We start from the raw sequence: 27,286 nt of genomic DNA, 5'->3' as shown, positions 1-27,286 counted from the left end.
TTTCATCCAGCAATCTGAGGACAGTTAAAGCTGTTGCCAGGGAAAGGGGAGGACTTCTTTGAGATCCTTGGTGTTTTTCTTTTTTTTTTTTTAAATTATTTATTTTTTTAAGACAAGGTTTCACCATGTTGGCCAGGCTGGTCTTGAACTCCTGACCTCAGGTGATCTGCCTGCCTCAGCCTCCCAAAGTGCTGAGATTACAGGCGTGAGCCACCACGCCCCGCCTATCCTTGGTGTTTTTCAATGAAGTCTTTGATATGGCTTACCCTTCCTGATTGGTAACCCTGTCCTGAAAAGAGCTGGAGGACAGGCTTCATAGACATGCATATTTCATTTTTCTTGTCTTAAACTTTAACATCCACCTCTTCTTTATCAAAAATTCCCTGTAATTCTAGGGTAATTTCCCCTTTTTGATGGAATTCAAAAATTGCTGACTTGCCCCATTTGAATAACTTCTGAAATCATCGACGGTGAATCCATTTTCCCGTAATTTTTATGTTTATATCTACCTGTTTCTTCTGTTCAGTGTGAGACAAGCATTTGGAACCAACCTTCTGAGCTTCATAAAAAAGGCTGTTAACAAGATACTCACAATTTTTTTTTTTTTTTTTTTTTTTTGAGAGAAAAGGCGGGAGAGAGAACAGGATTCTTGCTCTATTGCCCAGGCTGGAATGCGATCTAAAAATAGGTATTGAGAACCTCTTTTATGCCGATAATTGTGCTTAACGACAGAGACAGGAAGGAATAAGGGAAGAAAATAACAAACAGCTAACCAATATTTCATTTAAGTCTGTGAAATGCTATGCAAGTGCTGAAGAGTGATTTACTTCCAATTATGTAGTCACTTTCAAAATAGGTGTAATATGGTACTGCGAAAAATGTATGTTCTGTGGACCTGGGGTGGAGAATTCTATAAATATTCACTAAGTTTACTTATTCCAGGTCTAAGTTCAAATCATAGATGTCCCTATTGATTTTCTATGTCGTTGATCTGTCGAATATTAACAATGTGGTGTCAAAATCTCCCGCTATTATTGTGCGGGAGTCCAGGTCTCTCTAAGTCATTAAGAGCTTGTCTTATATATCTGAGTGCTCCTATATTGGGTACATATATATTTATAATCATTAACTCCTGTTGTTGCATTGGTCCTTTTACCATTATGTAATGTCCTTCTTTGTTTCTTTTAGTCTTTGTTACTATTGAAGTCTATTTTGTAAGAGACAAAAGTTACAACTCCTGTTTTTTTTTTTTTTTTTTTTTTTTTGCTCTCCATTTAATTGGTGAATCCTCCTCCATCCCTTTGTTTTGAGTCTTTGTATGTCATTGCTTGTGAGATAGATCTGGATACAGCATACTGATGGGTTTTGACTTTTTATTCAATTTACCTGTCTGTGTCTTTGATTGGGGCATTTAATCCATTTAAATTTAGGATTAATATTAATATTTGTGGGTTCACTATTGTCATTTAATGCTAGCTGGCTATTTTGCCCATTAGTTGATGTAGATTCTTCATTATAGAGATACTCTTTACGTTTTGGTAAATTTTTGGGATGACTGATACTGGTTGTTCCTTTCTGTTTGTTGTACTTCTTTCAGAAGCTCTTGTAAAGCAGGCCTGGTGGTGATGAAATCTCTGAGTGCTTGCTTGTTCACGAAAAATTTTATTTTTCCTTCACTTATGAAGCTTAGTTTGGTGGGATAGGAGATTCTGGGTTGAAAATTGTTTTCTTTGAGGATATTGAATATTGACCCCCACTCTCTTCTAGTTTGTAGGGTTTCTGGTGAGAGGTCTGCTGTGAGTCTGATAGGCTTCCCTTGATGGGTAACTTGACCTTTCTCTCTAGCTGCCCTTAGAATTTTCTCCTTTATTTCAACCCTAGTGAATCTAGCAATTATGTGTCTTGGGGTTGCTCTACTTGAGGAATATCTTTGTGGCGTTCTCTGGATTAGCTGGAGTTGAGTATTGTCCTGCCTTACTAGGTTGGGAAAGTTTTCCTGAATAATATCCTGAAAAATATTTTCCACCTTGGATTCATTCTCTTCATGACATTCAGGTACACCTATCAATCATAAATTAGATCTTTTCACATAGTCCCATATTTCTTGGAGACTTTGCTCATTCCTTTTTACTCTTTGTTCTCTAATCTTGTCTTCTTGTTTCATTTCATTAAGTTGGTCTTCGACCTCTGATATCCTTTCTTCTGCTTGATCAATTCGACTGTTAAAACCTGTGCATACTTCACGAAGTTCTCATATTGTGTTCTTCAGTTCCATTAATTCACTTATATTCCTCTCTAAATTGTCTATTCTCATTAGCATTTCGTCAAACCTTTTTTCAGGGTTCTTAGTTTTTTTACATTGGGCTAGAACATGTTCTTTTAGCTCGCTAAAGTTCCTTATTCACTTTCTAAAGCCTAATTCTGTTAATGGAACGCACTCGTTCTTCATCAGGCCTTGTTCTCTTGTTGAGGAACTGTGATCCCCTGTAGAAAGAGAGGCATTCTGATCTTGGGTATTCTCAGCCTTTTTACGCTGGTTTCTTCCCATCATTGTAAATTCATCCACCTGTCATCTTTGTAATTGCCTACTTTCAAATTAGGTCTCTGAGTGGATGTCCAACTTGTTGATTCCCAGCACCGAAATCTGAGCAACCCACTGCACCGGCTAAAACAGCGGCATTAAGATTCGTGGTGCTTTTCTGCCTGGAAATCTCTGGTCTGGCTTCCTTCTTGAGTCCCTTTTTCAATCAGGTAAATGGGCGACTCTGCCCTCCTGGAGCTTCAAACGTTGACCAAAAGGGGACCCCGTTTACTCTGCAGCGAGAACCGCTGCACTGGGGCACTGGCAAAACTGCCATGCCAGCCACAAGAGTCATGCTGGCGACCCGTGGGGCTCCTCCGCTGGGAATCTTCTGGTCCGTAGGTAACAAAAATTCGTCTGCAAGTGTGGCGTCCTCTCATTCTGTGCCCTTTCTCTGGGAGCTACAATCCTGAGCTGTTAGTAATCGGCCATCTTGGATCTCTCTCCCGATATTCACAATTTGTTGATTATCACCAAGAGGTTGTCAGGTCCTGTTTCACAAACCCAGTCTTCTTTTATACTTTGGAGATTATCTACGTCTTTCATTCCCTTTTGCCTTATTTCAAGCAAAGCCTCCCAGCCTCGGCCACTCAGCTCAGGGACCACCAGCACCGTTTGGCTGTGAACTCCATTTGGGGGGAGCCCTTCAGACCCAGCCCCAGACCACCTCAGGTACTCTGGCTGCACTACTGAGATCCTGCTGGCCTCAGTCTCTGCCAGGTGCCAAGCATGTACCCACGCCTGCTCTTTTTTTGTTTGTTTTGTTTTGTGAGACCAAGTTTCCCTCTGTAGCTCAGTCTGGAGTGCGGTAGCATGATCTTGGCTCTCTGCGACCTCTGCCTCTCAGGTTCAAGCGATTCTTATGCCTCAACCTCCAGAGTAACTGGGACTACACGTGTGCACCACCATGCCTAGCTAAATTTTTCATGTTTTTAGTAGAGCCAGGGTTTGGCCATGTTGCCCAGGCTGGTCTGGAACTCCTGGGCTCAAGCAGTCCACCCACCCCAGCCTCCCAAAGTGGTGGGATTACAGGTGTGAGCCACCGCACCCAGCCTCTGGCAGCTTTTTAGTAGATTCTGTCAGATTTTCTACTGGGACAGTTCCGTTGTCTGCACATAAAATTTTTTACTTCTTCCTTTCCGATCTGTATGTGTTTTGTCTTTTTCTTTTCTTATTGCATAAACTAGAACCTGCAGTGTATTGTTAAATAGAAGTTGAGAGACCAGAGATTCTTGTCTTGTTTCTGGTCTTGGGAATAAAGCGTTGAATCTTTCACCACTTAGTGACTGTCTTTTCTTACTATCTTTTTTTTTGATACACCTATTGGATGGGAAATAGTACTCGTTTTTTATTTGTATTTCCCTGGTGGCTAAAGATTTTTTTATTATTCTATATATTTATATATACATTTTTTATTTCTGGGCTTAGCTCACCTGAAAACTAAACATATTGATGATCTTTTCATCAGTTTGTTGACTCTGTGTCAATCTTCTTTTTTGTTTGTTTTTTGAGTCAGTCTCACTGTGTCGCCAAGGTTGGAGCGCAGTGGTGCAATCTTGGCTCACTGCAACCTCCACCTCCCTGGTTCAGGTGATTCTCCTGCCTCAGCCTCCCAAGTAGCTGGAATTACAGGCATGCGCCACCACGCCCAGCTAATTTTCTATTTTTTTTTTTTTTTTTTTTTTAGTAGAGATGGGGTTTCATCATGTTGGCTAGGCTGGTCTTGAACTCCTGACCTCAGGTGATCCACCCACCTCGGCCTTCCAAAGTGCTGGGATTACAGGTGTCAGCCACCGTGCCCAGCCATGTCTTATCTCCTTTGGGAAAGTGTCTGTTGAGATCCTTTGCCTTTTTTTTTTTTTTTTTTTTTTTGAGACGGAGTTTCGCTCTTGTTACCCAGGCTGGAGTGCAATGGCGCGATTTCAGCTCACCGCAACCTCCGCCTCCTGGGTTCAGGCAATTCTCCTGCCTCAGCCTCCTGAGTAGCTGGGATTACAGGCACGCGCCACCATGCCCAGCTAATTTTTTGTGTTAGTAGAGACGGGGTTTCACCATGTTGACCAGGATGGTCTCGATCTCTTGACCCCGTGATCCACCCGCCTCGGCCTCCCAAAGTGCTGGGATTACAGGCTTGAGCCACCGCACCCGGCGATCCTTTGCCATTTTTAAACTGAGTTCTTTTTATTGCTGAGTTTCAAGAGCTCTCTATAAATTCTAGCTACAAATACCATATGAAATAAATGGCTTACAAGTACTTTATTTGTGTTGTCTTTTTATCTTTTTTTGTTTGTTTCTTTTTTCCCACGCATTTATTCTCTGATGTCTTTTTATCTTCTTGATGGCATCTTTTCAGGTGCAAAAGTTTTACATTTTTTAATTTTCTTATGCTTTTGGTGTCAAATCTAAGAAACCATTGCCTAACCCAAGGTCTTGAAGTCTTTTATATTTTCTTCGAGGATTTGTATAGTTTTAACTCTTACATTTAGTTCTGTGATCCATTTTGAACTAATGTTTGTGCATGCTGGGTACAATGTATCCAGCTTCATTCCTTTGTATGTACATGTCTGACCTTCTGTTCATAACCACACTGTCCTGATTACTATAGCTTTACAGTAATTTTTGAAATTGGGACATGTGAGCCCTTCTGTGATCCTTTTTGCAGTGCACAGGTCAAGGTTTCTTTTGGAGAAGGTAGAAGGGATGCAAATGTTTTAAATTTTCTTTCTGGACAATTGGTTGAAAACAGTGCTTTCTCTTTTGGATTATTTGCACCTTTTTTCTTTTTCTTCCTTTTTTTTTTTTTTGAGACACAGCCTCCCTGTGTTACCCAGGCTGGAGTGCAGTGGCACGATTTCGTCTCAGCTCACTGCAACGCCTCCCAGGTTGAAGTGATTCTCCTGCCTCAGTCTCCCAAGTAGCTGGGACTACCAGCGTGCGCCACCACGCCCGGCTAATTTTTTTGTATTTTTACTAGAGATGGGGTTTCACCATGTTAGCCAGGCTGGTCTCAAGCTCCTGACAACCTCAGGCAATCTACCCACCTCAGCCTCCAGAAGTCCTGGGATTACAGATATGAGTCACTGTGCCCAGCCTTATTTGCACCTTTTTGAAATCATATTGACCACATATGTTTAAATCTGTTTCTGTGATCTATTCAGTTCAACTAATCTATATGTCTATCCTTTTGCTAATACTATACCTTTTTTTTTTTTTTTTAAACAGTCTCACTCTGTCGTCCAGACGGTAGTACAGTGGCACCATCTCGGCTCATGGCAACATCCATCTCCCAGGTTCAAGTGATTCTTGTACCTCAGACTCCCAAGAACCTGAGACTATTGCACTTGAGCCTCCTGAGCAGCTGAGACTCCAGGCGCATGCCACCATGCCCGGGTGTTTTGTGTTTGTAGTAGAGAGACAGTTTCACCACGTTGGCCAGGTTGGTTTTGAACTCCTGGTCTCAAGTGATCCACCTGCCTCAGCCTGCCAAACTGCTGGGATTACAGGCATGAGCCATCTCACCCGGCCTGCTAATACTATACTTTTTTGATTACAGTAACTGTCTAGTAAATCTTGAAAGCAAGTGGTGTGAGAGTTCCAGCACTGACCTTAATTTTCAGAATCATTTGGGATGGTCCACGTTCTTTATTTTTTCACATAAGTTTTAGAATAAACTTAACTGGTTTCCATAAAAAGCCTGCTGGGATTTTTTTTTTTTTTAAAACTGAGATTCAGTTCAACCTAAAAATGAACTTGTAGAGAATTGGCATGTTAATAATATTGGCTGTTCTGAACAATAGACAATATATTTATGCCATGGTCTGAATGTTTGTGTACAACCAAAATTTGTATGTTGAAATCCTAATCCCCAATGCAATGATATTGGCAGGTAAGGCCTTTGAGAGAGAATTAGGCTCATGAGGGCAGAGCACCAATGAATTAAATTAATGTCTTTATAAAAGAAATTCCAGAGAGCCTGCTAATCTGTCCTTCCTTGTGAGGACACAGCAAGAAGTCACCATCTGTGAACCAAGAAGTGGGACCTCATCAGACACCAAATCTGCCAGCACCTCAGTCTTGGACTTCCCATTCTCCAGAACTGTGAGCAATGCATTTCTGTGGTTTATAAGCCATCTAGTCTATGGTATTTTGTTCTAGCAGCCCAAACAGACTAAGACAACCTCCCCATTAATTTAAGTCTTATTTCTCTCAACAGTGTTTTGTGGTTTTCTGTATTGCACCATTTCATTGATGCTATTATAAATAATAGTTTTAAATTTTCAGTTTTTTAATGCTAGTGTATAAATTATTTATATATGTATATAATTTATATTTGTCCTTGTATCCTGCAAACTTTCTGTAGTTATCTATTAGTTCCTGTAACTTTTTGGAATATTCTACATAAACAAAACTATCCTCTGTATTAAGGCAATTTTACTTTTTGATATATGTGCCTTTTATTTCTTCATATTTTCTTAATGTACTGGCTGGGGCCTCCAGTAGTGCTGAATAAGAGTGGTGAGAACATACATCCTTATCTTATTCCAAACCTTAGGCAGAAAGCATTCGATCTTCTACCATTAAGTATGATGTTAGCTATAGGTTCTTTTGAATATGGCTTTATTAAATTAAGGAAGTTCCCTTCCACTTCTTGTTCACTGAGAGATTTTTTTTTTTTGAGACGGAGTTTCACTCTTGTTACCCAGGCTGGAGTGCAATGGTGCAATCTAGGCTCACCGCAACCTCCACCTCCTGGGTTCAGGCAATTCCCTGCCTCAGCCTCCTGAGTAGCTGGGATTACAGGCATGCGCCACCATGCCCAGCTAATTTTTTGTATTAGTAGAGATGGGGTTTCACCATGTTGACCAGGATGGTCTCGATCTTTTCACCTCGTGATCCATCCGCCTCAGCCTCCCAAAGTGCTGGGATTACAGGCTTGAGCCACCACGCCCGGCTCACTGAGAGATTTTATTTTATTTTTTTAGATTTTTTTTTTTTTTTTGAGATAGAGTCTTGCTCTGTCACCCAGACTGGAGTGCAGGGGCGCAATCTCAGCTCACTACAACCTCCGCCTCCCGGGTTCAAATGATTCTCCTGCCTCAGTCTCCTGAGTAGCTGAGATTATAGGCATCTGTTACCATGCCTAGCTATTTGTATTTTTAGTAGAGACAGGGTTTCACCATATTGGTTAGGCTGGTCTCGAACTCCTGGCCTTGTGATCTGCCTGCCTCAGCCTCCCAAAGTGCTGAGATTACAGGTGTGAGCCACTGTGGCCAGCCTTTTAATTTTTATTTTTTGGCATTTATGCATTTTGATTTTTTCCTTTTTTTTTTGAAACAGGGTCTCTGTTGCCTAGGCTGGAGTGCACTGATAAGATCATAACTCACTTCAGCTTCTAACTTTGGGCTCAAGTGATCTTCCCACCTCAGCTTCCCAAGTGGCTGGGACTGCAGGCACATGCCACCATGCCCAGCTATCTTTTTTTTTTTTTTTTTTTTTTTGCTGGGACTACAGTAGTTCACTGAGAGATTTTATTATGAAAACTTTTTTATCACAGAACCATTTCTTAGAATCTCAGAGACCTTTAGTTTGATGTTTTATAGTCTTACGAATAGATACTATATCTAGAATTTTAAGGTGCCTCTTCATTAACTAAAAGAACATCTCAGCATCCCTTCTGGGCATTGTTCCCCTGCACTCTCACAGACAGGGGCCTGAGATAGAGAAGGGCCTAAGTGATTTTAGCCATGGCTTTTGTCTAATTATGCAAACCCTGTAAAATTAAAGGAGATAAATAGGAAAAGGTTTTTTATTCCACTAGCGAAAACAAGGCCAACTTTGTCCAAACAAAATGGAAAGAAGTAGTACAAAATGAAAAGGGACCTTTGAGCCCCCAAACTGCAGATCGAAAACAGATGAAATAGGCCTGCAAAGCTACACAGTTGAAAATGTCTACTTTTTATGGGAAAGCAACTATGATTCAGTGTAGAACTTCGTAAGAATCACTCCTGTGGAGCTGCCCTGGTACTTAAGAAACAGACATGTTCCTGCCTGAATTTAGGAATTGCTACGGGTCATGGGCTGCTGTGGAACTCCATCTCTCCCCACCCACATCTTTTTAATAGGAATGTCTATTTTAAATATCCCACTCCTGTCCCAAACTCTGTATTGGTTGTGTGGGGAACAGATAACTTGTCTTTTTATCTTAGAAATTTTCAAATCCAGAGGAGCAGGAATATATTCAAGAAACCAAACCCAAGGACTCTTTTCTGATTTTTGTTTTTATTGTTTACTTTATTTTTTGAGACAGAGTCTCACTCTGTCACCCAGACTAGAATCCAGTGATACAATGATCTTGGCTCACTATAACCTCTGCCTCCCAGGCTCGAGTGATCCTCCACCTCAGCCTCCCGAGTAGCTGAGACTACAGGCCTATGCCACCACACCCAGCAATTTTTTTTTTTTTTTTTTTTTTTTGTAGAGACAGGGTTTCACCATTTTGCCTAGGCTGGTCTCAAACTCCTGGGCTCAAGCTGTCCTCCTGCCTTGGCCTCCCAAAGTGCTGGGATTACAGGCATGAGCCACTGTGCCTGGCCACTTTCTAAAAAATTTTTTGAGACAGGGTCTTGTTTCATCACCCAGCCTGAAGTGCAGTAATGCAAACATAGCTCACTGCAGCCTTGAATTCCTGGGCTCAGGTGATCCTACTGCCTCAGCCTCCTGAGTAGCTGAGACTACTGGCACATCCCACCACAGCTGGCATGTGTTTCTGGGAGGGGTTAGGATGGAGTCTTTTTTGCTGTTCTTGCCCAGGCTGGCACTACAGCCTTAATCTACTGGCCTCAGATGATGCTCCTTTTTTATTTTGAGACTCTTTTACACTCCAAAAATTGAGCACCCCAAAAAGCTTCTGCCAGTGGGCATTATATCTGTGAATATTTAACATACTAAAAATTAAGGCAGGCTGGGCAAGGTGGCTCTTGCCTGTAATCCCAGCACTTTGGGAGGCTGAGGTGGGTGGATCAACTGAAGTCAAGACCAGCCTGGCCAACGTGGTGAAACCCCATCTCTACTAAAAATACAAAAAAATTATCTGGCATGGTGTTGTGTGCCTGTAATCCCAGCTACTCAGGAGGCTGAGGCAAGATAATCACTTGAACCCAGGAGGCAGAGGTTGCAGTAAGCCAAGATCACGCCACTGCACTCCAGTCTCCAGCATCAGTGACAGAGTCGGACTCTGTTTGAAAAAAAAAGAAATTTTGGCAAAATTTTAAAATATTTTAGTAGTATAACAGGCTTTTAAAAAATAACTTTTCTGGCTGGGCGCAGTGGCTCACGCCTGTAATCCCAGCACTTTGGAAGGCCTAGGTGGGTAGATCACCTGAGGTCAGGAGTTCGAGACCAGCCTGCCCAACATGGTGAAACCCCGTCCCTACAAAAAATGTAAAAAATTCGTGGTGCCGGTCATCTGTAATCCCAGCTACTTAGGAGGCTGAGGCAGGAGATTCACTTGAACCAGGGAGGTGAAAGTTGCAGTGAGCTGAGATTACGCCACTGCCCTCCAGCCTAGGTGACAGAGCGAGACTCTGTCTCAAAAAAAAAAAAGTAACTTTTCTACAATAGCAATAAAATAATGTGGAAAAAGTGGCATATTGCATGCTTTTGCAAATCTTTTTAATGTCTTAAGAGCTTAATAGATGACAGCTGAATTCTCATATACCTGTTTTTACATTTTTTGCCGTTAGTTGTTTTGATTAAAGTATATGTAGAAAATTTGGCTTTGCCGAGATGATATAGTTGGAAAGAGAGAAGCATTTTCACATAATTTTGGATTTTCTTTGATAATACACCAAAACTCAAGAAATGGTAGTTTCTTGAAGATTAGTTGCAGTGTGGAATATGAAATCCTGTGAAGGAATTTTTTCTGTTACCTTAAAATCCATTTGTTTGTCTTGCACTTTTTTTTTTTTTTTTTTTTTTTTTTTGAGATGGAGTTTTGCTCTTGTCGCTTAGGCTTGAGAGCAATGATGCAATCTCCACTGTCTGCAACCTTGGCCTCCTAGGTTCAAGCAGTTCTCCAGCCTCAGCCTCCCAAGTAGCTGGAATTACAGGCACCCGCCACCATGCCTGGCAAATTTTTGTATTTTTAGTAGAGACAGGGTTTCACCATGTTGGCCAGGTTGCTCTCAAACTCCTGCCCTCCTGCTCACGCCTGTAATCCCAGCACTTTGAGAGGCCGAGGTGGGTAGATCAACTACCAAGGTGCGTAGTTGATCTGCCCACCTTGGCCTCTAAAAGTGCAGAGATTACAGGCGTGCCCAGCCTATATCTTGCACTTTGATGGCTATTTTATCCATGCATGATTTTATACCTTATTACATTACTTAGAAAATAGGGCTGGCACAGTGGCAGCCTGTAATGCCTGTAATATCAGCACTTTGGGAGGCCAAGTTGAGAGAATCACTTGAGCCCAGGAGTTCAAAAGCAGCCTGGGCAACATAGTGATACCCACATTTCTAAAATAAAAGGAAATAGTCATTTACTTCATTATGCAGATCTTCCAAATGTTGACCCATTTTATAGTACTGTGTCTAAAACAAACCTTCATGAACATGACCATTGATCCTATCAGAAAAGTTTTTAAGCATTAAGACACTTCCAAGGTAACAGATCTAAGCTTTCTAACTTTTTCTGTTCCCTTGAGGACATTTTTATTTATCCTGAGTGTGTAGCAGTGAGATATTCAGTGACCATGCAGTTTGGTACCACTGCATTAATTTCTTTTTTTTTTGAGAGAGACTTTTGCTCTTTTTTTGCCCAGGCTGGAGTGCAATGGCATGATCTCGGCTCACTGCAACCTCTACCTCCTGAGTTTAAGCACTTGTCCTGCCTCAGCCTTCCAAGTAGCTGAGATTACAGGCACATGCCACTGCTCCTGGCTAATTTTGTATTTTTTGTTTGTTTGTTTTTATAGAGACCGGATTTCATCATGTTGGTCAGGCTGGTCTCGAACTCCTGACCTAGTGATCCGCACGCCCGGCCTCCCAAAGTGCTGGGATTACAGGCGTGAGCCACTGCGCTCAACCAGTTTTTTTCTTTTTTTTTTATTTTGTATTTTTAGTAGAGACGGGGTTTCACCATGTTGGCCAGGTGGGTCTCAAACTCCTGATCTTAGGTGATCTGCCCACCTCAGCCTCCCAGAGTGCTGGGATTATAGGCATGAGCCACTGCACCTGGCCCACTCCCCTAATTTTTGCTGAGGCAACAGCACTTTTGCCCACTATTGCGTTTGTGTCATCAGTATAAATGTGGATATGGTGAAGAGGTCAAGTATATATTCCTGCTATTATAATGACAGTTTTAATCTCACAGACCCCCTGAAAGTGTTTTGGGTCCCTCATGAGTTTACCAACCCTGCAAACCACTATTCTGTATCACTAACTTGCAGGTGGTTTTTTTACACAGCAGTGATAATCAGAACCAGACTCATACGCCTTTTTTCTTCTTCTTTTTGATTTTTAGTTTCTTCAGTGGACTAGACGGCTGACTGGGAAGAATCCAGGATCCTAACTGGCTTCAGAGTTGAAAAGTCTCTAGAGGTACTGTTTGCTCACGTAGAGCCTAGGGGTTGAGGGCTCAGACTCTGGAGCCCAGCTTTTGGAATGTGGGCCCTTCCCCTTCCCCTTTCCTAAGTCTCATTCTCCATTTGTTAAATGACGTCATTAATAAGGCAAATGATTTTGTTGCTAAATGCCAGTGGAACCTTCCTAATAGTCATAACTGACTTCACAGTTATTTTGCTCTTAACGGATGCCATGAAATGCCCAAAGAGCTTTCCCTAGGTTGACTCTCATTTTATCTTCATTACAACTCTCTGAGGGAGCACCATTGTTACTGTCTTATGTGACCTATGTGCCATGAAATAACCACCACCATCTCTGATGGATTCCAGCCTACCTTGTTTCACATGAGTGTGTTCAGTCTTTAGAGTTAACAGAGGAATGCTAGTTACTGACTCCAGACTTTCTGGCTTCATCCAAAATTAACAGTAGCCAATTTGCATTCTTCTGGGTTCTATATTGTTGGCCAGATATTCAGAATTATTGTGTGTCTCTGGGCAGAGAACTCACAGTTCAAAAATACCTTTTTTTCCCCTATGTTATAGGGTCTTGCTCTGTCACCCAGGCTGAAGTGCAGTAGCATGATCATAGCTCACTGCAGCCTCCACCTCCTGGGCTCAAGCAGTCCCCCTACCTGAGCCTCCCAGGAGCTGAGACTACAGGCACAAATCACCGTGCCCAAATGATGTTTTTTCAATCTCCTATTTCTTTCCTCTCTCTTGTTTTGGAAGTTACTCAGCAAGCTGCATCTGTCTGATTGGCCATGTATGTCATGTACAGTCCTGTTAGAATCAAGTATTTCAGAGTATAAGCATGATAGTAATAAAGCTCGCAATATTGTCATTAAACCACTTACTTTAGAGATCCCATGATGAACCCAAAACCTTCCCCATTGCTGACCCTGGAGACCTATTAAGTCTAGGTGAAATTGTATCAACAGTTAGACCGATCCTTTTTTCCCCAGTACTTTGCCTCTGAATAACCAATCTTCAAATTCAGAACCAAACTCGGGGGAAAAAAGGGCTGTTATTTTTTTGCCACTGTTTTGGCACCTATAGATAATACAGTTTATTTAATTTCAGGTTTTCACAGTTATATTCAGGTATACCTTGGAGATTTGTGGGTTCACTTCCACAGACCATCATAGTAAAACTAGTCACACAAATGTTTTGGTTTCCTAATGCATATAAAAGTTAAGTTGGTCGGATGAGGTGGCTCTCATTTGTAAACCTAGTGGTTTGAGAAGCTGAGGCAGGAGGATTGCTTGAGTCTAGGAGTTTGAGACCAGCCTGGGCAACATAGCAAGACCCTATCTCTACAAAAAAAAATTTTTTTAATCAGCCAGGTGTGGTGCAGTAACTGTAGTTTTAGCTACCTAGGAGGCTGAGGCAGGTGGATTGCTTCAGCCCTGGAGTTCAAGGCCGGCAGTAAGCTATGACTGTGCCACTGCACTCCAGCCTGGGTAACAGAGTGATAATACTTTGTCTCAAAAAAAAAAAAAAAAAAAAAACTGCTGGGCACAGTGGCTCATGACTAATTCCAGCACTTTGGGATGCCGAGGCCAGTGGATCACTTGAGGTCAGGACTTCAAGAACCCAGCCTGGCCAACATGGTGAAGTGCTGTCTCTACTAAAAATAAAAAAATTAGCCAGGTATGGTGGAGCACACCTGTAATCCCAGCTACTTGTGAAGCTGACACAGGAGAATTGCTTGAACCCAGGAGGCAGCGGCTGCAGTGAGTTGAGATTGTGCCACTTCACTTCAGCCTAGGCAACAGAGCAAGACTACATCTTTAAAAAAAAGTTTATTAAGTGTGCAGTAGCATTATGTCTAAAAAACAAAGGATACACCTGAATTGTAAAATACTTTGCTTAAAAATGCTGACAGAGAAACAAAGTGAGTATGTGCATTGGAAAAATGGTGCTAGTGGACTTGCTTCAATGCAGGATTGCCACCAAACTTTAATCTGTAATAAAAAAAAAACCCCACGCATTATCTGCAAAGCACAATAAAATGAAATATGTCTATATGATGATTTTCAGGAATTATAAGAAAATGAGAGTACTGCTGTCATCAGAAATAAGAGGACAAAGTGTTTTGCCAAGCTACTGAAAAACAAAAAAAAACTTTCCTTTGTCAACTGCAAGAATCTTAATATTTGACACACACAAAAAAAACCCCACCTTGTCAAATATTACGATTCTTGCAGTTGACAAAGGAATGAAAAGTTAAAAGTATATGTGAGGCTGGGTGAGGTGGTTCTTGCTTGTAATCCCAGCACTTTGGGAGGCCGAGGTGGGTGGATCACCTGAGGACTTCAAGGCAAACTGACCAACATGGTGAAACCCTGTTCTACTAAAAATGCAAAAATTTGCGTCCATGGAAGGTAGGAACAGCAGCCCTTGTCCTGTGTGTGTGGGAGACCCTTGAAGGGTTCAGTGGGAATTGTCAGCAGCAGGGAGCAGAACAGGTTGTGGTGAGACGAGACATTCCACTGAGTTTCTAGGCCTTTTAGTCCCTGGAATTTCCTTCTCTATCCACCCTCCCTCTCCAGAAAAAAAATAACAACTTAAAAATGGAATCAGTGTAATCAGTGAAGTAGCTGTACTCCAGTGAACAAGCAGCCTGCCCTTGCATCCGCATGCATGCAACCTTGGCGTTTTCTCAGGAAGGCTAATGGGCATTTTACTTCTGCCTCAGACCAGCACACTTTGTTTGCAGAACAAAGCCCAGAGTCCTTGGTCAATGAAAGTGTAAATATCCTCACACTTCACCTAGTAGTTCTTTTTTAGGCTGTAATCATTATGTGATAAAGAAAAGGACCTAACTTCGTAAAATCTTTGCTATTTTTGGATGTAGAATGAAATTTTGTTTTAAACACATGGCCTTAATGTCTAAATCTAATGTTAGTAATTAATTCCTAGTGCTTTAAGCATCTTCCATTTATAGGCAGTTATTTATGGAGCTGGTGTCTGTGAGAGGCACAATCTGCCAGGAGGGGTTGAGATTTCCTTTAATCAGGATTCTGAGTTCTGAGTGGCTCTATGGAATAACTTTAACGATTCTCTGGCCAGGCGTGGTGGTTGATGCCTGTAATCCTAGCACTTTGGGAGGCCGAGACAGGCGGATTTCCTGAGGTCAGGAGTTCGAGACTAGTCTGGCCGACATGGCGAAACCCTGTCTCTACTAAAACTACAAAAATCAGCTGGGCGTGGTGGTGAGCACCTGTAATCCCAGCTACTTGGGAGGCTGAGGCAGGAGAATGACTTGAACCTGGGAGGCAGAGATTGCTCCAGCCTAGATGATGAGCAAAACTCAGTCTCAAAATAATAATAATTTTAAAAATAATGATTCTCTTAACCATTCTTAAATCCTTCTATCTAGGTAGGAGTTTTATTCATGGGACTGTCTGGAAAAGGGACAAAGGCTATTGAGACTTTTTTTAAGTCTGAATTTTGGAATGTCTGAATACAGTAGTAACAGCTCGAAAGCCATTTAAAACCCATCTTTTCCTCTACCACCGGATTGAGATTTTCAGGATTTTTTTTTTTTTATTCTGAGATTTTCAGTTTTAATTCCAGGGTTCCGATTGTGCAGATTTGAATCAAACCCTGTTGGTCCTAAACAGGATCTCCTTTCTTGGCGGATAATTTCAAGTGCTGACAGAGACCCTCAGTTTTTGTTTAAGTAGTTGGACTTAATCGTTTAAACTGGAGGCTGGACCAAACTATCCCTGTCCTCGGGGGTCTTCCTTTGGTCAGGAAGAGGGGAGGGGGCAATTGGACCCCCTTTCCCCCGCGCCTGCACAGTCCCGTTTTCCTCTGGGGACGCTTGCTTTTTCCCTTGGGGAAGACCTTAGGGACTAAAAGACCTGGCTGGGCTCAAGTTCCTGCACTCTTTTACTTAGCTTTGAGACCCCAGCAAGTTACTTGTCTTGTGCCTTTATTTTCTGTAACTCAGTGAATAAAGAGTCCCAGCCTTCGCCCTAAGGGAGCAGGACTGCCTGCCACACCCCGTCCTGAAGTCCTCAGGGCGAATGCGCCAAAGACTAGAGCTCCGGAGCCCGCCCCTCACAGCCTATGAGCGGAAGCGGAAGTGCGCGTCCCGGCCGCATAGTCTCCCGGAGCTGCCGTGTGCAGCTGAAAAAGGCTTTTGCAAGTTGGTTGCTGTCCCAGCGTGTCAGGCCTAGGTGCGCCCGGCTAGTCGTGCCGGAGGAGCCGGGAGGGGAGGGGTCCAGGGCGCAGTGCTCCAGACCTCGCCTGCAGCTCTCCGCCCGAGCCTCCCGCTGACGCAGCGTTTCTTCCCAGAGCACCGGGCCGCGGCTCCTCCCGGTACTGCCCATCTCGTGGCGGCCATTCCAGGCGCTCGTCCCCGGGAGGAGGCGAGTGGGTTCATGTGGTCAGAGCGCGTCGGCGGGGCCTTTCTCCACCTTCTGTACCCTCCTCTTTAAATGTCTTCCCCAGTTGAGACTTTTTTCCTCAAGAAAATGCCCTCGTGTGCCTCACTTTCCACTGTCACAATGCATATCTTGGGATGTGCGGTATCGTTTCGCGGAGATCGTCCCTCCCCCCTTTTTTTTTTTTCCTGTTATGTGGATGCACCCTAGTGCCTGATAAGCATTTGAGTTGTTCCCATCTGAGTGGGCTTCTGCGTGTTCATTCGTGTTTGTTGACTTAGGTCTTCAGTGTCTGTTTAAGAAGTCAAATTGTTGGATCAAAGGACAAATGAACGTGTGATTCCTAGATATGGCCAGATCCCCTCCATGGGACTTGTGCTTTTTTGAGCCTTCAGGGTGTATGTTTTGTATGCAGCAAGCTGCAGATCTTAGTTTTCAGTTTACCTGTAGTTTCTTTTGGTTGTTTACATATTGACATCATCTAGGAATAAGAAGTTTATTTTTCCTTTATAATCCTATTATGATCCCCCTGCTGACCCGCAGATTTACTGGCCTGCCTGTGACCTCCAAAACATTAGAAGGAGCAGTCCTTGCTGCCTTACAGATCTTAGAATGAAAGCTTTCAGCTGGTCACTATTTACGTTTGCTGTATGTTTTTGATAGATTAAGGACATTACCTTCTATAACAGCTTTATTGACATAATGTATTTCATCGCATTTAAAGTGTATAAATCAGTGGTTTTTAGTATATTCAGAGTTGTGCAACCATCACTACAGTCTAACTCTAGAACATTTTCATTGCCTCAAAGGGAACCCCATACTCATCAGCAGTTACTCCCCCATTCTCATCAGCAGTTACTCCCCCATTCCACTCCATTTCCTGACAACCACCAAGAGACTTTGTGTTTGTTGATGTACCTATTCTGGACATTTCGTATAAGTAGAATCATGAAATGGGAATCATGAACCATGTAGTCCTTTGCGACTGACTGCGTTCAGTTAGCATAATGATTTCAAGGTTAATTTGTAGCATGCATTGCTACTTCATTCCTTTTTTGAGACAGAGTCTTGCTCTGTCACCCAGGCTGGTGTGCAGTGGTGCCCTCAGCCTCCCAACTAGGTAGAGCCACAGGTGTGGGCCACAAAGCCCGCCTAATTTTTTTAACTTTTGGTAGAGATGGGGTCTCATTTTGTTACCAGGCTGGTCTGAACTCCTGGGTTCATGTGATCCATCCACTACCACCTCCCAAAGTGCTGAGGATTACAGGCATGAGCCACTGTGCCTGGCCCTTCATTCTTTTCAAATGAAACTCCATTGTATGAATATACCAGATTTTCATTTATCCTCTCATCAGTCGATGGACTTTCGGGTTGTTTCTGCTTTTTGGTTATTAAGAATAATGTTGCTGTATTTCTCTTGGGTATATACCTAGGAGTGGAATGGCTTATTTATGAGACGAACATTTACGTTTGACCTTCTGGTAAAATGCTAGGTTGTTTTCCAAAGTGGCAGTACCACTTCACTCCCCTCAACAAAAAAACGAGAATTTCTCCACATCCTCACCAACGCTTGTCGTCTTTAATTACGTTCATCTTAGGGTGTGAAGTGGTATCTTACTGTGGTTTTGATTTGCATTTACCTGGTGTCTAACGATGCTCAGCATCTTTTCATGTGCAGTTGACCTTTTTATCTTCTTTAGATTATTTGCCCATCTTTGAATTGTGTTTTAAAAATTCAACTGGCTGAATTAAATTCAGCCTGAAAGTTTTTAGGCTGAAAAAAATTTATTTTTAAATCATTATGTGATGTTGGTTTTATCACTTTGAGTTAATCATACTATTTTTCTTTTGCTCTAATGAAGCAAATAATATTGATTTTCTAATAGTAAGCATCTCTTGCATACCTCTGGTAGACCTAACTTAATTCTGTTGTACTATCCTATTTATTGATATTTTTTGTTAGGACTTATTTTCCTTATAATATCTGAATCTATGTTTCTTGAAATTTGCCTATAATTTTGTTTACTTACAATGGTCGCCGTGTCATGTTTGATATCAGTATGCCAATCTCAGAGAATATTCTTCCTTTAATATTCTTAATCACTGTAATCCCTTTGATAAGTCAGACTGTTTTGTGGAATTAGTTTAAAAGTGACCATGTTTTTTTTCCCTTGTAACATTGTAAACTGCTGTAATAGAATAATCAAATGCAAATGACATTTTGAATCATACATAATTCTGGGGTTTACATAAAGGCTGTATTAAATAAAACTTCCAGATACCCACCTCTTGCCTTATAGAGGATAAGTTGTCTATACCTAATATAATGCAAACGTTAGTAACCAGTTACATTGAAGTGTAGTTGAAAACCAGAATCTTCATAAATATTCCTAATCTCTGGAAGATTTTCATCCAGACTGGAATTTTTTATCTTTGAGTGGCGTAACTGACTGATAAAGCCTTTGAGCATGGTGTTTGTTGGTGAAAACTTAAATTATCTAGTTTTGTTTTCTGTTTTATTTTTTGTTTTGTTTTGTTTTGTTTTGTTTTCTGTTTTAAAAGAATGTCTGGGCAGTGAGTTAAGCTGGGAAGACCTAGCGCCTTTGCTGATGGGATCAGTCTAGATTCTTCTTTCTTTTACATTGTTAAAATTGTGGTAAAATAACTAAAGCCAGAGTGGCCATTTTAATCATTTTTAATTGTACAAGTCAGTGGCATTAATTGCATTCACAGTATTATTCAGCCATCAGCAGCTAGTTCTTTTTTTGGTGAGTTGTATTTCTGTAGGAATCAATTTATTTCCTGAGAGTTTTGAATTTGATTGAAGTTATTCATGTCTTGTTTAATCTCTGCAACATCTATAGTTGTGTTTCTCCTTTTTTCTTTGAAGAATTTTGCCTGATTTTTTTCCTGGTAGTTTGCAAAGAACCAGTTTGTAGCTTGAGTGATACTGTTGTTTTCTAGTTCGTCATATTATTTTTGCTATTCCAGCTCCAACTGCTTAAGTTAGTTTTTAACATCACTTCTTTTCTAGTATAAACATATAACAGTTATTTTTTTCCTAAGGACCAGTTTAGCTACATCAGCTACATCCCACAAGTTGTGAGACTTAGAACTAATCAATAACCATAGTATTACATAAGTTCTTTGGAAGTGTGATGTTTTCTGAATTCCAAATGTTTTTTTTTGTTTGCTTGAAAAATATGAAACCACTAATATTCAACGATATTTTTAAACTACAAAAACAGCCATTCAACTTAATCTTTTTATTAACTTACAGCTTAATTACATTGTAATTAACACGTGTCAGAGAATATGTCTGTATGCTAAATCTTTTTCTAAATTTATTTTTAATTTTTGTGGGAACATAGTAGGTGTGTATATTTAAGAGGCACATGAGATGTTTTATATACCAAATTTTGAAAGGTTTAAGACTAGCTTTACAGTATATTCATCATACAGTATGGTCAAGTTTTATAAACATTTCATGTGTACTTCAAAAGAATGTGGCCGGGCGCGGTGGCTCAAGCCTGTAATCCCAGCACTTTGGGAGGCCGAGGCGGGTGGATCACGAGGTCAAGAGATCGAGACCATCCTGGTCAACATGGTGAAACCCCGTCTCTACTAATACAAAAAATTAGCTGGGCACGGTGGCGCGTGCCTGTAATCCCAGCTACTCAGGAGGCTGAGGCAGGAGAATTGCCTGAACCCAGGAGGCGGAGATTGCGGTGAGCCGAGATCGCACCATTGCGCTCCAGCCTGGGTATCAAGAGCGAAACTCCGTCTCAAAAAAAAAAAAAAAAAAAAGAATGTATATATACTCCATACATTCAGTAGTGTTGCTAAGTATGTTAGATTAAGTATACTCATTGTAGTGTTTAAATCTTCATATCCTGTTTTCATATGATCTATTGCTGAGCAGTGTTTCAGAGTCTCTTATAGCTATACTGATTTGTGTTATTTCTCCTTTGTGATAGCTGCTTCTGCTTTAGAAGTTTTACGAGACTAGAATTTTATATCTTCCTGATTAATTAGTACTTTACATACTCATTTCATTACCTCTGATAGTGTCCTTTGTCTTAAAATGTATGAAATTAATTTAGCCAGAGTTTATATGGTTAATATTCACCTGGTATATCTTTCTTACTTTTGAGAGTCAGTTTTCTTTTTGTTTTTTGTTTTTGAGATGGAGTGTCACTCTTTTGCCCAGGATGGAGTGCAATGGCCTGATCTCGGCTCACCGCAACCTCTGTCTCCTGGGTTTAAATGATTCTTCTGCCTCAGCCTCCCGAGTAGCTGGGATTACAGGTGTACACCACCATGCCTGGGTAATTTTGTATTTTAGTAGAGATGAGGTTTCACCATGTTGGCCAGGCTGGTCTCGAACTCTTGACCTCAGGTGATCTGCCCACCTAGGCCTCCCAAAGTGCTGGGATTACAGGCATGAGCCACAGCACCCGGCCGAGACTCAGTTTTTATGTGTTGTTGTGGATTTTAGTGCATTTAATGAAATAACATAGAGCTGGAGTTTATCTTAATCTACCATGACAGTCTGTTTTTAAACTGCAGAATTTAGCCCATTTGTACACTTGCTGTTACTGATACAATCAGACATTTTCTACCGTCTAGTATTTTACATTGTGCTTTTCATTTGACCCATTTTTTTTGTTTCATTTTGCTTATTTTTCTTACCTTTGGAGTTGAGGTTTTTTTTTTAATCTAATTCCATTTTCGCTTCTAGACTGTGAGTTAAACTCACAGTGTCCATCATTTGAATGGTTACCCTAGCTATTTTATCATGCATACTTATACTCTAAAGCTAATGGATACTATGAGTTCCCAGTGGAAGAACACAAGGAGCATACAACTCAATCACCTCCTTCCCACTTTATATATTATTTAGTATTAGGATTGAGCTTATTTTTCCATCTCACAAATTTGATATTATTGCCATTTTATATAAAACAAGTTTCCTTAATTTTACCTATTTTATTTTTCTTCATTCTACTTAATATTTTGGGTCTTGCAGTTCCTATCTCAGGTCTTGGAGTTCCTATCTCCTGAAATACTTCTAATTTACTTCAGTGATGGTCTTTTTCCATGGGTAAGTTGCCTTAGGTCTTTATTTTAAAATGCCTTAACTCTTCTTGTATATTTTTTAAGCTTTTAATCATGAGAATTTTTAATTCGCCTCAAAAGTAGAACAGTACCGTTCTCTCTCGTATCCATGGGGGACTGGTTCCAGGACCCCCACATGGCTTCCAAACTCCACAGTCACAAATTCCTTATTTAAAATAGCGTCGTATTTGCATATAACCTACACACATCCTCCCATATACGCTATTTTTTCCCTCCCATGTACTTTAAGTTATCCCTCAATTACTTACAATACTTAGTACAATGTAAGTGCTATATAAGTAGTTGGTTGGGTTTTTTTTTTTTTTTTTTTTAAGAGAAGGGGTCTCTCTCTGTTGCTCAGGCTGGAGTACAGTGATATGATCATAGCTTGCTGCAGCCTGAAACTCCTGGACTCAAGTAATCCTCCCACCTCAGCCTCCCAATTAGCTGGGACCACAGACATGCACCACCACACCTAGCTAATTTAAAAAAAAAAAAATTTTCCCAGGTTAGTCTCAAACTCCTGGCTTCAAGACATCCTTCTGCCTCAGTTTCCAAATGTGCTGGAATTACTGGTGTGAGCCACTGTGCCAGGCCATAAATAGTCATGCTGTATTGTTCAACGAGTACTGACAAGGAGGAAAGTCTACATGTTTAGTATAGAAACAGGCATTCATCTTTTTTTCCACATATTTTTGATCTGTGGTCATGTAGCCTGCAGATACAGAGAGCTGACTGTGTAATGAACTCTCTCATGTCCTTAACACCCAGCTTCAACAGTTACCAATATTTTTCCCATCTTGTATCATCTAGCCCTCAGCTGTCCAATATAGTAGCCACTAGCCTTTTGTGGCTATTGAAGTTTAAATGCTTAAAATTTAACACTAACCTCATTTCAAGTGTTCATTAGCTATCCATACATGACTAGTGGTTACTTTATTAGATACTTCTAATAAATATTATTGGATAATGCTGTTAGGTCCCCCCTCCATTTGTTTTTAAAGCAAATTCCAGACAGCCTGTCATTTCACCAGTAAATTTTTTTTTTTTTTTTGAGATAGAGTCTTGCTCTGTCGCCCAGACTAGAGTGCAGTGGCACAACCTTGGCTCACTGCAACCTCCTCCCCCTGGGTTCAAATGATTCTCCTGCCTCAGTCTCCGGAGTAGCTAGGATTACAGGCACCTGCCGCTGTGCCCAGCTTATATTTGTACTTTTCGTAGACGAGGTTTCACCATCTTGGCCAGGCTGGTCTCGAACTCCTGACCTCCTGATCCACCTGCCTCAGCAGTGGATCACTCACTCCTCCCAAAGTGCTAGGATTACAGGTGTGAGCCACTGCACCAAGCCATCAATAAATTCTTTTTTTTTTTTTTTTTTTGAGGCGGAGTTTCGCTCGTTACCCAGTCTGGAGTGCAATGGCGCGATCTCGGCTCATCGCAACCTCCGCCTCCTGGGTTCAGGCAATTCTCCTGCCTCAGCCTCCTGAGTAGCTGGGATTACAGGCACGCGCCACCGTGCCCAGCTAATTTTTTTGTATTAGTAGAGACGGGGTTTCACCATGTTGACCAGGACGGTCTCGATCTCTTGACCTCGTGATCCACCCGCCTCGGCCTCCCAAAGTGCTGGGATTACAGGCGTGAGCCACCGCGCCCAGCCCATCAATAAATTCTTAACTGTGCATCTCTAGTTGGTTCATCACCACTACTCCATTATCCCACCTACAAAGTCTGACGTTCCCTGATTGTCTACAGAGTGTCTTTTTACATTTGGTTTGTTCAAATAAGGATCTTAATAGCGTCCCACATTGTTTTGTTTATATTTATATATATATCCCTTAAGTTTCTGTTGTATCCTCTTCCCTTTTCATTTGTTAATCCATTGATTTATTGAAGAAATAAAGTTACTTGTTCTTAAAATGTCCCACATCGTATACAGATTTTGCTGACTGTGGTTTCATTGCTTAACCTGTTTATCTTTTTATTTCCTATAACGAGTAGCTAGATAGTTTTAACTGCCTAGCATTCTAGGTTGATGAGTTGTTTTTCTCAGCACAGTGAAGACATTGTCCTGCTTTCTTCTGACGTCCATTGTTGGTGTTGAGAAGTCAGCTATCAGTCTGTTTTTCCTTTTATAGGTGACCTGTTTTTCCCCTGGCTGCTTTGAAAATTGTGGGGAAAAAGTCAAATACCAAGGAAGAAAAATCTATAATCAAACTAGGTGTGGATTTCTTTTTATGTATTCATCTTGGGGCTTACAATACTTCCAATACCCAAAGGTTAGTGTCTTTCACTAATTCAAGAAGATTGCTAGGTTTTCATCTAATAGTGCTATCAAAGTTCTAATCTGGTATTTTAATACTGGCATTGAATTTCTCATTTCAGTGAGTTTTTCATTTCTAAAAATTGTTTTTTTAAAACCATCTTACAGCATCTTGTTCCATATCCATTCAAATTTTTGTTAATTTCTTTAAGTCTTTATTTTAAAAAAATATTTTATGTCTAAAAGGGTGATATCTGAAGCGTTAGGCTTTTATCACCTGATACCTGTGTTTTAGCTGTGTCTTACACATGGTACATTGTGTATTTGTCTTTCACAATTTCTTAAACTGTGCCTTCCTCGGTGTACTTAGAACTTTGTGTATAAGATTTTTTCTCAAGACCTGAATTAAAGTTGATTTCCAGAGATAGATCCACTTGCTTGCACTAGTTGTTTGGGGACAATACCACTTAGGACCCTCTCTAAATGAAATTACTCTCTTGAGGTTGTTTAAACTACACAAATGAATTTGGACTGAAACCTAAAAGAGAGCACTTGTGTATGCAAATCCTCAAGAGATATTTTCTTTCTACTATACCTGACAGTTACAGTTCCTTGCTTTACGCTTTCATATAGAAATTTTACTTTCTTTTTAAAAATCTTTTCACTATGGATTTTCAGTCATATCCAGGAATAGAGTGCTATGATGAAGCTACTGTGTACCTACCACTCAGCTTCAATGATTGTCACTATTTTGCCATTCTTATTACATCCATTCTCTCCCTTGCTTCCTTTTGTAATTCCTTGTTTTTTTTTTTTTTTTTTGAGATGGAGCCTCACTCTATCTCCCAGGCTGGAGTGTAGTGGCACAATCTCAGCTCACTGCGGCCTCTGCCTCCCAGGTTCAAGCAGTTCTCCACCCTCAGCCCCCCAAGTAGCTGGGAACTACAGGTGTCTGCCACCACACCTACCTAATTTTTGTAGTCTGAGTAGAGATGGGGTTTCAACATGTTGGTCAGGCTGGTCTTGAACTCCTGACCTCAAGCAGTCCACCCACCTTGGCCTCCCAAAGTGCTAGAATTACAGGCATGAGCCACCACACTCGGCCAGTTTTGTTTTTCTAAAGCACTTTTTTCCAGCTTTATTGAGGTATAATTGGTAAATAATAAAAATTATATGTTTAAGGTATACATCATAATGTTTTGATCTACCTATCCATTGTGAAATTATTATCACAGTCAAGCTAATTAACATATCCATCCCTTTGCTTAATTACTTTTGTGTGTAAGATGCACTGTCTTGGAAAATTTCAGGTATACAGTACATCATTAACTATAGTCACCAATTCATACATCTGGTCTCCAGAACTCAGCCATCTTATAACAGCAAGGATATACCATTGACCAACATCTCCCTATTTCCCTCACCCTTTGGCTCCTGGTAATTACCTTTCTACCCTGTTTCTAGGAGTTTTGACTTTTTTAGATTTCACGTAAGTGGTCATGCAGTGTGACCTCTATGTCTGCCTTATTTTACTTAGCATAACATCCTCCAGGTTTCCTTCTTTTTTAAGACTGAATAATAACCCACTCACTGTGTGTGTGTGTGTCATTTTCTTTTTTCTGAGACAGAATCTCGCACTGTTGCCCAGGCTGTAGTGCATTGGCACGATCTCAGCTCACTGCAATCTCCGCCTCCTGGGTTCAAGCAAGTCTTCTGCCTCAGCCTCACGAGTTAGGTGGGACTACAGGCGTGCGTCATCACACCCAGCTAATTTTTAAAATACTTTTAGTAGAGACGGGTTTTCACCACGTTGGCCAGGATGGTCTCAATCTCCTGACTTCATGATCCGCCTGCCTCGGCCTCCCAAAGTGCTGGGATGACAGGCATAAGCCACCACACTTGGCCATATATGATATTTTCTTTACGCATTCAGCCATTATTGACAAACACATTGTTTCCATATAGCAACTATTGTAAATAATGCTGCAATGAATATGAGGTCACAGATTCCTCTTCAAGATAGTGATTTCACTTCCTTTGGTTATATATCCAGTAGTGAGATTGCTGGATCATATGGTAGTTCTATTTTTAATATTTTGAGGCACCTCCACTACTGCTTTCCATGATGGCTGTACCAATTTACATTCCTACCAACAATGTATAAGGGTTCCCTTTGTCCACAACCAACCCTTATCCTTTGACTTTTTGATAACGGCTGTTATAACAAGTGTAAGGTAGCAACCAACTGTGGTTTTGATTTGTACTTATCTAATAATGTGATGTTGGGCACCTTTTCATACGCCTATTGGCCATTTTTATTTTAGATAATTAACTTCTTGTGCAGATACTTTCTCCCATTCCATAGGTTGTCTTTTCATTTTGTTCATTATTTCCTTTGCTGTGCAGAAACTTTTCTGGTTTAATGTAGTTTCACTTATGTTTTGCCTTTCTTGCCTGTGCTTTTGGTGTCAACTCTTTAAAAAAACATTGTCAAAACCAGTATCACAGAGCTTTTCCTGTTTTCTTCTAGGAGTTTTATGATCTCAGGTCTTACATTTAAGTCTTTAATCCATTTTGAATTGATTTCTGTTTGTAATATAAGGATCCAATTTCACTTTTTCACATGTAGATATCTAGTTTTCCTTACACCATTTACTGAAGAGACTGTACTTTCCCCACTGTTTATTCTTGACATCTTTGTCCAAGATTAGTTGACCATAGATTCCTGGGTTTATTTCTGGGCTTCCTATTCTGTTATGTTTGTGTCTATATCTGTTTTTATGCCAGTACCATACTAATTTGATTATGGTATCTTTGTAATATATTTGAAATCCAGAAGTGGGGTGCCTCCAGCATTGTTCTTGTTCACGATTGCTTTAGCTATTGGAGTTTTTGTGTTGCCATGTGAATTTTAGGATTGTTTCTTCTATTTCTGTGAAAAATATCGTTGGAATTTTCATAGGGATTGTATTAATCTGTAGATCACCTTTACATAGTATGACATTTGACAATATTGATTCTTCCAATCCATGAACACTGGATGTCTTTCCATTTGTTAATGTGTCTTCTACTACTTTCACCAGTGTTGTAGAGTTTTCAGTGTTCAGATCATTCATCTTCATTAAATTTATTCTCAGTATTTTACTTTTTTGATACTGTGAGATTTTCATATTTTCCAGATAGTTTCTTAGAAATGCATTTAATTTTTTTATGTTGACTATTTTATCCTATTTACTGAATTTACATGTTAGTTTTAACAGTGTTTTCATGGAGTCCTTAGAGTTTTCTAGGTATGTCATCTACAAACAGATAAT

General features: G+C 40.7%; 1 protein-coding gene across 3 annotated transcripts in view; it reads left to right on the top strand.

Moving 5' to 3' along the window:
- The window catches only part of ZNF177 (zinc finger protein 177), a 53,550-nt gene that overhangs the window by 6,764 nt on the left and 19,500 nt on the right, over window positions 1-27,286 (top strand). The window contains exons 2-3 of one of the 3 annotated variants that reach the window (XM_064381930.1): window positions 6,541-6,679; window positions 12,101-12,177. The gene's annotated coding sequence lies outside the window, so the exon portion shown is untranslated. Of the gene's footprint in view, window positions 1-6,540; window positions 6,680-12,100; window positions 12,178-16,328; window positions 16,388-23,868; window positions 23,989-27,286 lie in introns of those variants that run through there. The other 2 variants (XM_064381931.1, XM_012436128.3) reach the window with 2 other exon arrangements.

Source organism: Aotus nancymaae, unplaced genomic scaffold, assembly GCF_030222135.1.
Source record: "Aotus nancymaae isolate 86718 unplaced genomic scaffold, 86718_ANA_hifiasm-v0.15.2.pri h1tg000028l, whole genome shotgun sequence".
In the NCBI taxonomy this organism is placed as follows: domain Eukaryota; kingdom Metazoa; phylum Chordata; class Mammalia; order Primates; family Aotidae; genus Aotus; species Aotus nancymaae.
The sequence above is the reverse complement of the archived record's forward strand: the minus strand, read 5'-3'. Positions and strand labels throughout refer to the sequence as shown.